This window comes from Myxine glutinosa, chromosome 1, assembly GCF_964187855.1.
Source record: "Myxine glutinosa chromosome 1, kmMyxGlut1.1, whole genome shotgun sequence".
Taxonomy (NCBI): domain Eukaryota; kingdom Metazoa; phylum Chordata; class Myxini; order Myxiniformes; family Myxinidae; genus Myxine; species Myxine glutinosa.
This window is the reverse complement of record NC_136261.1, coordinates 255,687,668-255,700,700: the sequence shown is the minus strand read 5'-3', so window position 1 is coordinate 255,700,700 and position 13,033 is coordinate 255,687,668.

The following is a 13,033-nucleotide window of genomic DNA, read 5'->3' as shown; positions in this document are numbered from 1 at the left end:
CTACCATGATGGAAAATATGTTAAAATTCACAGTCGCTTAAAGGATGAAACAAGTGAAAGTCTGCAATTCAATAATGCAGTTTGGCATCGTATCTGTTATTCAAATGCAACCAACAAAGAGAAGGTACAACGTGCCAAAGACCGCCATCAATATCACATTTCAGCCGGCTCCTACACAGAGAAAAAACGTGGACAAAAGCGAAAAAGCACAGAACTGGACGAACCATCAACTTCCACCACCAGTCCGTTTACACGTTCTGCAACAGCTCCATTCATTAAGGAACATTGCTTTTTCTGCCAGGAAGATAACGAGCAAAAATTGTACACATTGAGAACAGAAAACGGTGGGAAAGCATTACACGATGCTGTGGAGCTGTCTGGAAATCTCACCCTGCAAACTAGGTTAAACACATCCATCTCACCCACTGATGCACATGCAATCGATGTTCAATACCACAAGTCATGTTGGACAACAAATGTATTCCATGTGTTACGTACCAAGGATAACAAGGGAACAACAGAGAGAGGTCATCCGTTTCAAACATCATGTTTGATTGAGTTGATTAGCCTTGTCGACTGTCAAACTCAGAATAAACAATACTTATCCATGGCACATATTGAAACAACATACATCAACTTGCTTGGTGGCACAGATGCATTGGCGCACCACTTCCCTGCATATAGTAGACACTGGCTCAAGGAGAGAATTCTTCTAGAACTACCACACGTAACGTCTGTTAGGCAAAAGGACAGGAGAAAACCTTCTGTTCTTTACTCCCCAGATGCATGCGAATCCGATATGGTTCAGTCTGCCATGATAGAAAGTGAAGTAGACGATCTGAATATTATCTATAAAGCAGCAAAGGCATTGCGCAGAATTATCAAGAACTTCCACCAACAGGAAAACTCATCCGATGCTATACAGGTCACTAGCAGCACAGATGATGTTCCAGCAGCACTCCACGCAATGATCAGATGGGTTATGGTGAGGCCAACAGAAACACTAGAAACTGAAAAACGAACCACTCACGTTAACAGAGAAGTACTCACTGTTAGTCAGATGCTATTGGGTGGATTCAAATCTGACAAGCAAGTGAACTATAGGCCCAAAACTGATTCTGCGACCTTCCGATCAACCAAATCACAAGAAACTCCACAGTCTCTAGGATTAGCCTTGGCAGTTCACCATGACACAAGAAACAAGAAACTCCTGGAAAGTCTCTGCTCTCAAGGTTACTGTGTCTCGTACAGTCGTGTTATGCACCTCGAAACAGCCCTAGCAAATGCCATTGTGGAAAACACCCTGAAGTTCCAAGGACTTTATGTTCCTCCATTTTTGAAGAAGGGAACTTTTGTGTTTTTTGCAGCTGATAACACAGACTTTGCTGAAGACATCGTGGATGGCAAAGGGACAACCCATGGAACAATCATTGCTGTTTATCAAAAACGTGACACTCAAGGAGAAACATTGGTGCCACAACTGAGCATAGCTGACACTACCAGTTTGTCAGTGACCCCGTACCAGGTTCCTATGCTTCATTGTGACAAGCCGGTGCCGAAAACCATAAAGAGAACAGACACATTTCACATCAGCAAGGATGGTATATCACCAGCGTATCACCTTACACATCTAGGATGGTTGGTTGCTTCTATGATCACCAGAATGCAGAAATCAAACAGCACATATATACCTGGTTGGGCAGGATACCACTCATTGCTGTCGGGTAGTCACAGTTTGACACAAGTCGGAGTCTTACCCCTTCTACCTGAAGTAGCACACGAGTGGTCGACTCTTCTGACCGTCATCTCTCAGACAACTCAGCTAAAGAACGTAGTTGTTGGTACAAGCCACCCTACAGTCATTTCCTGGGATATGGCCCTCTATGAAAAGGTGATAAGGCTGCTGGATGCAAGGCCAGACCTGAAAGGTACCGTTGTACCTCGGCTTGGCGAGCTGCATGTGGTCATGGCTGCTTTGAGAGCCCTGGGTACTTCCATTGAGAACTCAGGTATTGATGACGCGTGGATAGAGGCCGACCTCTACGGACCTTCAACAACAAGGCAGATCCTGAGATGTTCGCATTACAAACGCACTCTCCGTGCTCATATTTATTCATATATAGCACTTTATGAAATGGCGCTGGACCTGTTCTTCAAAGATTATCCACAGTTGAAAGCCGTTTGCTCAGATATGTCAGAAGAAATAGACGAGGCATGTTCAGAAAAGGACAAGTTCACCAAAGCCACAAGTGTGAAAGAAGCCAACACAAAACTGTTGAATGTCATCACTACAGCTGATGTTGTGAACATATTCAAGACTTGGGAAACAGAACAATCCAAAAAAGCCATGTTCAAGTCCTTGATGAATTACCTGCATCGAGTGGAGACAATTCTGTTCTTTGTGGAAGCTTCTTGGGACGCAGATCTCAAACTCCACCTCGAATCTGGTGAGGCACTCAGCAAGCTATTTTTCTCCATGGATCGTATCAAATACAAACGTCTTTGGCCGCGATACATAGCAGATATGTATGACCTGAGGAAGACGCATCCGGCCACATACAGGGAACTCGAGAATGGAAATATCTCAGTAACGAAATCTAGCATCCCCTTTGTATCAATCGGTGCAGACCACGCTTGTGAACAGGAAAACAGAGCAATGAAGGTTCATTCTGGACTTCCAGGCATCTCCAATAATGCCAATGCAAGGCAGAGATTCTTTATGGCCTCTCCAGAATTGTCACGGCTGACCAGAGAATTCAAAGATCAGTTCGACACCAAAACAGACAAAGTGACAGAACACCACGAACTTAGTCCGAGGGCAGTGAATCTGAACAATACAGCGGTTGAAAAGATCAAGGCTGCTATCATGAGTCATGGCAATCCATTTACCACAGAAGGAAATAGCATATACAACTTGATCACACATGCCTATGTCCCAGAGGAGCACACGTCACAAATCCTGAATATCGACAACATTGGTCAACACTTGTACGAAGAGTATGTTGACGAAAGAATCAACGGAACAGTCAGCTTATTTGCACCCGTGAAAAAAGAAAACAACACGATGTACTTGTCTGGTGTGAAGAAGACCAAGATCATGCTCAGGGACAAGTCAGTCGACTTGAAGGAAACAAAAGACTTGTATGGAAGGCTGATGATATTGACAAAATCAAGCCGTGATGTTGACCAGAAAGACGCAATAGGCAACTACGAATTCACCCTTGCACCTCGCGCCTTGTTCGCACCAAACGGTGACCTGCTTCCTTGCCTTGACAAGTCAAAGTTAATCCATCTCCTTGTGAAACATGGAGACTTAGCTCCGGGTGACTTAGCTCCGACCTCAAGTCCTCAAGCTCAAGTCCATAACTCTGCAGCTATGAAAATAGCAGTAGTCGACGCCATGGTTCTTGTACAGAAATTGTCGACAAAACCAGCTGCAACAGTAACCGTTGAAGATCTCAGTGTCAGCTTTAATACCAGATTGATGTCACTGACAAGACATTTTGACGAAGTTATCCTCGTGTTTGATACTTACAAGGCCGATTCGTTGAAGCAAAGCACAAGACAAAAAAGACGAGGGGGGCACAATCCAGTCCAGTACAAAGTGAAGGACAATACCAAGATCCAACACATCACCATGAAGCGGTTCTTGTCACACGCTCAGCCAAAGTCAGATTTGGCAGAATATCTGGCTGAGAAAACGTTGGAGTACAACAGAGATGCCTCCAAGCTGATAATTATATGTGCAGCAGGAAAGGCCAAGAGTAACAAAGGCGTGCATTTTGAAGACAATAATCATGAGGAGGCAGACACTCTGATGATTCACCAAGCAGTGCTGGCAACTCGCCGCAATCCCAACGCAGAACAGCTTACCTTCTTCTCTCCTGATACGGATGTCCTGGTCTTGGTCATAGCTAACTATGATGTTCTGCTCAAAAACACTGCTGTCTCCCTTGTGTCGGGCCTTGTGCAAGTACAACCAATCTGGAACAATCTTGGCGTCGAAAAGGCCAAGGCATTGCCAGCATTCCACACATTCACAGGAGCAGACAATACTGGACGGTTTTCGCGAATAGGCAAAACAACATGGTTTGAAGCTTTCGTCAGAGCCGATAGTGACGTGATACAGGCCATGAGAATGCTCGGTGATGCTGCAGATGTGACCGCAGATCAGATGTCCAACTTGGCAAGATTTGTATGTGCAGTGTACGTACCAAAGGGAATATGTATCAACAGCATTCTGGAGTTGCGCTGGTACCTCTTCTGTAAACACATGACTGAAAGTCACAAGTTACCTCCAACGCTAGGGGCTCTAAATCAGCATGTTGATCGTGTACATCTTCAGGCAAGGGTATGGGCTCAGGCTACTATCGCACATCAAGTGTTCCTGGATCCACAGCAACATGGCTACTTCAAGGACACCGATGGGGAATTGAAACCACTAATGACAGATGTACCACCAGCACCGAAAGCAATACTTGAGATGGTCAGATGTCAGTGCAAAGGAGACTGCTCATCGAGACGGTGTTCGTGCCGTGCCAATGACTTGGCATGCACAGACTTGTGTTTGTGCAGCTCCGAATGTGAAAACGACGATGACTGTCAACCTGTTCTCTGCTCTGACGACAGTGATGAGGACATTTGAAAACCTATGAGGACAAAATGTTGATGAATGTTGACAAAGATAAAATTTCATCTATGGGAAATATTCTATGTTCAAATAAAAGTAATTATTACATGTATAATTATGGATTGTATAGCCTCATCTCTATATACTTACCTCTTGAATACATAAATCACCTGTTTAGGATATATGAGGGATGTGGTTTCATAATTATGATCCGTGTGCCACAATGTAGCGAAACATCACTCAATGTGGTATACATATTCAGAAAAAAACATGTTTCCTGAAAGTGGCCATCTTGAAAATCCGCTGTAGGCTGCCACCTGGTATCCCAGGGTAGGTGTAGATTATTTTAGATGGCTTCATGTGATTCCTCATCCCCAAAAATGTGGGTATAGGTGTTGGAATCAGCACTCTAGGTGGTTCGGATGTTGAGATATCGCGAAAAATAGGTTTCCGATGGTGGCCATTTTGAAAATCCAATATGGCCGCCAAAGAAAAATTTGCGCAAATGGCAACATGGTTTTTCGGATTCCTGGTGCTATCAGCTTTCCAAAAATGTATAGTTTTGCTAATCTCCACAAAAAAAGAACGAAATTACATAACAAACCTGACTACATGTGGATATGTATTAATTTGGTAAGATTTGAATGTGACTTGGACCATGAGTACATCTATTAATTACATACTATTCTTTTACAACGTACTTTTTTGACTTTTGGATCCTTTGTCGATGTTATAGACCCTTTGCGCTCCTTGAGACCTCTTAGACCTTTAACCCTTTTAAAATAATTTGGAGTTTAGAGTGAGCTTAAATATGCAAACCCCACCCACCTTCAGTGTGAGAATGGGGGTGAGGGAAGGTGAAGCCTCTTGGACATATGTGAGTATGTCTAGTAATTATTTACTGTTTTAACGTGATTGGATCTGTGGCTGCGTCTATTAATTGCATATTATTGGACCATGCCAATGTCTATTAATTCCGTTACATACTATTGGAACGCATCTTTCAGCCTTTCAGACACCAAAGACCCCTTACACCCTTTAGACTGTTTAAAGACCCTTTACTTTAGACCCCTTTCACCCCTTTGACTCTTTACACTCTTTTGACACTTTACACTGCTCTGACCCTTCACACTCACTCCTTTGATCCTTTAAAGACTCTTTCCTACCCATTTAACACTTCTATACCCTTTAGACACCACAGATCCTTCGATGCTTAACGACCCGTTTGCAACTTTGGAGCCCTGAGACGCCCTGCAGAGTCTCCATTTGGTGAAATATTCCTCCATAACCTTGAGGTCGTTCGTCAAAACTCTGCTCGCATCATGAAGTTTGCATGATTGATAGGCAAGAGATCATCAGCATAAGCCAACTTTTTTGAAGTTGTCACATGTAAGTCACTTGTATATAACCACCTTTAGAGGCCATTTTTCCCCGCAAAGCGGGGGTTGGCCTTTTGTTGTTTTTGTGGTTGTTGTTGTTGTTTGGTCCCCTTTTTGAAGCAATGTTTTACGGCCGGATGCCCTTCCTGCCGCCAACCCTGTTTGTCGCCTTTTACGACAAGCAGGGAATTACCAGTGAATTGGTACTCAATTTGCCGACCTCGGAAGGATGACAGGCTGAGTCAACCCCCCTGGCGTTAATTCAGCGATCGACCGGGATTCAAACCCAGGATCCTTGGATCCTAAGCTGGCACCCTAGCCGCTAGCCCAACACCAGGGATATGTAAGTCACTTGTATAGCCTTACTATAATTCATACTGGTGTGTGTGTTTGTTTGTCGCGCTATCTATCCTTAAGGTTCTGGCCCGATTACATCCAGACATGCTACATTGGATCAGCATGACCCCAATTAGTGTTTAGGGGTATTTATATCTCTGAGGGTGGAGGAGGGACACAAGTTCTCTGTGTAAATGTGTATCGTGTAGCTCTGCCTACAGGTGGGAGAGGGTATTACAAATCCCACCCATTAAAATATTACCAATCCCACAAATGCCCCACCCCCTCCAAACCCCTTTTACAGTCCAGTATTCCTGTCCCCACGTTTTTCAGTGCAATGAGGTGTTTTGAATTAAAGTCGTAGGCATGCTTTTGCTTCATGCACGTAACCTGGGTTATTAATTTTAAAAAAATCTTTGGCAGCGACCTGCCAGTTACTTATACACTGCCCAAATAAATGTCAGACGAACGTGTTGCATGCTTGGATCAAGATCGCCGTTAGGGCAGTTACTCTGCTCGTATGCTGAAAAGCATTGGGACACCGATCCTTGGGGAAACCATCATTCAGAGTTTTTGGTGCATTGATGATATCTCCAAGTAAGACTGAAACGATAGTTACTAAGCATAAATGCTAGTACTCACATGGTTGCACGGCAGGGAAGGAGCTTTGCTGTCTTGAGGGGGCCCATGTCACCAAATTTTTTACCATAAGCTGCTGACAGATCTATCATGGCAACATCACTCTTGCTAGAGCTTTGGTATCCAGCCTCAATTGCTGTTGTTAAAGTCAAGACCCAATTCATCCACAGAGCTTCTCCCTTGTCTGAATCCTGCCTGTTCCATTGGGGTTGAGGCTCAACTACCGATGAGATACGGCTTAGCACAAGACGTTCAAACAAAAAATGTAACATGAAAAGGCAGTGCACTTTAATTTGCACAGTTTTGCTGACAGACAAACAGCTGTTGTAGGAAAGGCATTGGATAATCGTTGGGAAGTTTATGTAAAGCGCATTCACACAACGTACCTGGCAAGACTGAGTATCTGTGAGTTGTACAAGTTCTCTTATCTTTAATCCGAGGTGAGCTTGAACATTGCTGATTTTTTTGTGACATCTACTATATAAGAGAGCTGTTGGTGTCTGTGTCGCCATTTTTCTCTGAGATTGCTGAACGGATCTTCGTCAAACTTTCAGATGTTCATCAGTGATTGCCTGGAAGTGTTTCCAGCAAAAAAAAAATATATATATTTGAAAAAAAGTTTTTTTTGGGGATTTTTATTTTAATCGCTCTTTCTTGCCTAAACCTTTTTGATTAATGAGTTATAATTATTATATACAAGTACACATTTACATAAATAAAAAACAATAAGTAAACATTTGAATACAAAAAATAAAACAATTCCGGGAGTGTACGAAGTTGGTAGTAAGCCTTCTTCTTCTTTCTGAACGTCGTCATACTTAACTCAGAAACGTGATGAACGGTGCATTCACCTGCATATATTCAACAAAAAGGTAAAATGATGATTTGATATTTGTGATGGATTCTGATTTGGATGTAATTGTTTTTCCATTATATTTGCCCTCATTTCAAATTTGTTAATGTTTCTTTTCCGCTTGAGCAACGCCGGGTACTCCAGCTATAAATGCTTTTATATACTTTACTCGGGGTACAAATACAAATACAACTTTGTTTGGGTGGTAACATAGGCTATGTGTCCACAGCATCATGCGGGTGTGTGGGGGACTGGGGGAGGGTCGTAATTCTCTATGTAAATGTACCGTGTAGCACCACCTGGTGATGGTGGCAGAGGGTATTACAATTTTCTTTTTTATCTGGGCAACACTGAGGTTAAAGCACTCTTTGCACGGGTAAATTTTTTCTCCTTCTCATCCCCCCTCCTCCAAAACGGAGGGGCGTATCAAAGCTAGAGTCCCTTTATACAGAGAGTTACGACATGACGATCCGGAAAAATACGGTCACGTGACTCAGGGAGCCATTTTGGGGCCAAATTCGCGTTCGCTTAACTTCTCGCGTTCGCGTGTTATGCAAGTACAATCGATTCGACTACCTACGGAAGCCTTAGTTCACTGAAAATGCCGGGTTGTTGTGCATTTGGATGCACAAATAGACATGACGAGGGTTTCAAGATGTACAGATTCCCTTCAGATCCCAATAGACGTAAAATATGGGAGAATAAAGTCAGCCGTGTGGGCTGGAAGCCGGCTTCGTTTTCAAAGCTTTGCGAGGTAGGTCAAGTTACTGTTCAGTCCCAGGTATTGTATTCCTTTAACACAGGGAGCACCCGGTTCCCGTAGAGAACGGGTTAACAAATATAATTATTAACCTGTAATGGGATGCAGCCCAGACAATCTTGAATACATATTTCTTTCTATTTCTTCTTCTTTCTTGATAAACAGGCACATTTTGATCCTCATCAGTTTGAAAGTAAAGTGAATTATTTAACTTTCACCTTATAGAGACGACAAGTAATTCCCCCAACAAGTAGTCAATAGCTGTCATTGTATCATAGTGAAAACCGTTAATTTTTTTGTTTGGAAACATTGGATACTTTGCTTGACGGTACATTGTACTGTATTTTCTATATTTCTATTTAGAAAAAGAACGTTCAGTTCACAATATGCCAACAGTTTGATAATAGCTAGTATTAGGAATCATTTCTAGAGAATGGTTATGAATGGTTATGTTGTAAATTCAACAGGGCTGGACAAAAAAAGAGAAGTCTCTGTTTGGCATTATTGTGTATTCGTGCATGCATCTTAAGAAATAGCTTGCCCATGTAGCATATCCACTTACCCTGTATTTGGTCTTGCCATTTTTTTTTTTCAGGGGAACACAAAAGTTCTCAAAAAATTCCACATAATGCAATGAAAGTTTTAATGATTGTAAAGATAAAAAGCAGGAAGTTGCTATTCATATTGGGGTCTCAACCCTCACAAGACCTCTAATTTGTATCGTTCTTCAAAATGGTAGAGATAAATGCTAAAAAAAAAAATCATCACATATTGCAATTTTGACAGCTGTACTACGTTTCATTTATTCTGATTGTACCTGGATCTGTTGCTGAATGTGGTTAACTGATGAAAAGAAAGCTGAAAAGGTTAATTTACAGTATGTGTGCATTGACCGAGAGCCTGTGTGTGTGTGTGTGTGTGTGTTTATCCCGTGTGTGTGCATGTGTGTTTTAATATGTTGATGTTTGTGTGTATGTATGAGTTTATTGGCTCTGAAAACTCATAAAATTTGTTAGTTTGATAATGTTTACATTAAATTCATTTCTTTCAGACAAAACACACGTGTGTTTTAATGCCCCCCCCCACCCCCCACTTTTCTTATCCCCTTAATCGAAGAGGTTAAAGATTATTTTAGGTTACAAGACTACTTTGTCACATAGTATGTTCAAATTCTCTCCAGGCATCGTGAGTAACCCAAATTATTATTGCCAACATCGCGATAATGAGGATTCAGAAATCACCCATTTTCTCACTTCTCATCAACCGCTCATTTTTTCATATGTTTTACACCTCTCCCACCCCCCCCCCCCCCCCTTCCCATGCCTCCTCCCCCCAGGCCCTCTCCCTTCCACACATCTCCCTGCTCTCGGATGTTGTGTTTGTGTGCTTCCCCTTCTCCCCATCTTGTCTTCCACTCCCTCTTTTTGGGTATTTTGTTTGTCTGGTTGATTTGTTTGTGAAGTCAATGTTAGCTCTTTCACGAGCCTCGATTCAGTATACAACAAAAAAAAAAAAAAAAATCCCATTATCGGCAATCTGGAACATAATGGAGCTAATTCTCATAGACCGACATCTCGATACAAAAAAAAACAAAAAAAAAAACATTCACCGTACTCCCTAACCCACCCCGTGTTTGTGCAGTGGTGCATTGCATTATACACGCATATCTCATAGTGCACTGTGCCGGTTCAGTAGTTCCGCACAATTGGCCCCAAAATGGCGGCGTATTTTCAGTTGTCGTAACTCTCTGTATAAAGGGATTCTAATCAAAGCCACCCCCCCCCCCCCCCCAAAATATGTATATGTAGTATATCTTTCACCTCCCCTCACCTCTCATCCCTCCCCCTTCCTCCTCCCTCCCACTCACCCTCCTCTCTCCCCTCCCCCCCCACCCCCTCGGGCAACGCCAGGTACTTCTGCTGGTTAGTGATAAAATAAAGAACGTGTACACTGTACAGGAGGCTACACATTTTCCAATGTACAAAAAAACTCAGTAGCTTCTTTGATTGCTTTGTAGGTGTGGCAGATCCACAGGTTGTATTGTTTTTGGGTGGTATTTCTGAAACTTAGCTTGAACTCTTCTACTTGCTCCACTCATAACAGTTGCACCATCGTATGTTTGTGTCACAATGGCGATCATCTATTCTAAGCTGCTAGCTCTCAGGCAGTGCTGTATTGATTCGGTGAATGATACTGCATCCAAAGCTTTTAAGTCGCTGAATCCCAGAAAACTGTCACTGAGCCGGTTTCTGGAACAACAATCATGCATAAGTGATATCATAATATATAACTCAATGGTGAACAAGAGTGCCGACACAAAACCTTGTGTTTGTCCCTTGCTTCGTCTGCCATTACCATAAGGCGTAAACATTTATTGTGTCTTCAATTCACTGACTACGTTAAATGTTACTTATTCTGAACAGCACTGAATAAGTTGGTTCTGAGAGGCAGGGGAAAGATGGCAAGTTATGGATGGTGCCAGGGACAATCAGAGATGAGGCCAGGAAGGCCATAATTGTTTTGGAATTTGTTACCTCTGCCACCGAAGGTGGATGGAGGTTATGTTTTCACCCCTGTCTGCCCTGTTGGTCTCTAAACAAGATATCTCAAAAAGTTGTGGATGGATTCGGACGAAATTTGGCAGAGGTAGCGTATGTGATAAGGACTGAGTGATAGGGCTAAAACCGATACACAGCAGTTTTTATGTGCCTCGCTATCAAACCAAACTTCGTGTGACGCCATCTTTTATTTTTCCTCAATAATTAGTGCGTTTGCACAGAAAAAAACGTGAGAAAAGCATTTATTAAATAAAAGAATAATCACAGTATAATTCGCTCTTTCGGAGAAATAACCTCATCTAGTGAGTGTGTCCCGGTGTCCGGCCAGCCGTCCATACGTAACTCTTAACATTTGACTTCTCAAATGTCCTCTCACAAACTACCCGAAAACATCCTCTCACAAACTACCTGACTGAAATGGCCCAAATTTGGTACAATGCATCAGGATAGCAAGGTCTCATGGGGTTGAGCTCCCCTGGCGGATGCACCCCCTATATATATATATATATTGTTACGGACACGACTTAAGATGTTGCTTGACCGAGCGGAATGGCCGCCGTGTTCGCACAGTTTACCCGATTACCCCCAACTCACCCGATTCCACTCGAACGTTGGCCGAATCGCGCTACGCTAAATCAATGAAGGAAAGGACACAACGGCTGGGATAAATGCAACGACACAAGGGGTACAGTTCTCAAGACCTCCGGAGGAGGATATAATTGGTGATGCAGAAACGGGTAGATTACACGGTAAGAGGTAAAGCACAGAAAAGATGGGCACTTAGACACAGTCTTATCTATCCCCGACAGACCACAGACAAACGGGACAAGACTGACTTACACGGGGATTGATGGCAGGGAAGGACAGGCAGTCGATAGCACAAGGTGCACCTTGGCTCCGGGACAGGATACAGCTCGGTCCAGTCCAGAGATGCGGGGAGGTATCGCAGCGCTCGGTTGGTGGCGTCTCTCTTCCTTCAAGTCCAGCGCAAATCTGACGTCACCTCCCCCGTCCTGCGCATGCTCAGCGGGGAGTGACACGCCCTCGGCTCGTTGGCCCCGCCCCATATGGGATCGGTCCGCCGCTTCTATTGGGTGCGGGGGGTTACCGGGCTCCGCCCTTGACGAGGAGCTGACAGCGAGCCCCTGCGTGGTAACCCCGTCGGAGCACATGTTCAATGGCGGCTAACCAAGCCGGAGTGAGGACGCACACTCCCCGCGCCGCCGCCGCTGTTGTTGTTGTTGTTGTACCATGAGGAAGAGCTGCGGGGAGGTATTGGGAGGTCCTAAACTTTCTAACGGTGCCATACAATTACATTCTGGTGCAACGAAGAGTCAGAATTAATGGAAACGAGTCCTTAACTGACATAGACTAAGAATAACTAGCAAGATGTCCTATAGTTGTCTACGTGAGATGCGGTGGACCTGGATGCGACATTTAAGGGGGGAAATAGGGGAAGGTCGGGGCTACAGAGTGTTGTTTACAGAAAATGGGACTAGGGAATGGGGGATTGGGGATAGTTGGGAAGTATTGGGGAAATAGGGGAATATTTACAAGCAGATATGGATGGAGGCCAATCTCATATCCGCAACAATATTGTTGCGGAACCCAACGTCGGCCTCGGTTCCCTTTAGAGGGGGGATTAATCCCCTCTTCTATAACTGACCGACGTGGTCCCTGACACTGTACAGCGACCTCCGGAAATGCCGGTGGCACAGCCCCGTTCGTGCCGCGGACAGATGTTAATTGCCGAGCGGTTTTAAGCAACCGCGGCACGAACTATTAACAATGACGAGACCCGATCCTGAAACGTTGGCCAAATGGTGCCACAGGTATTCAATTTGGAAAAGACAAAGACGACGGATGTGAAGAAGACAA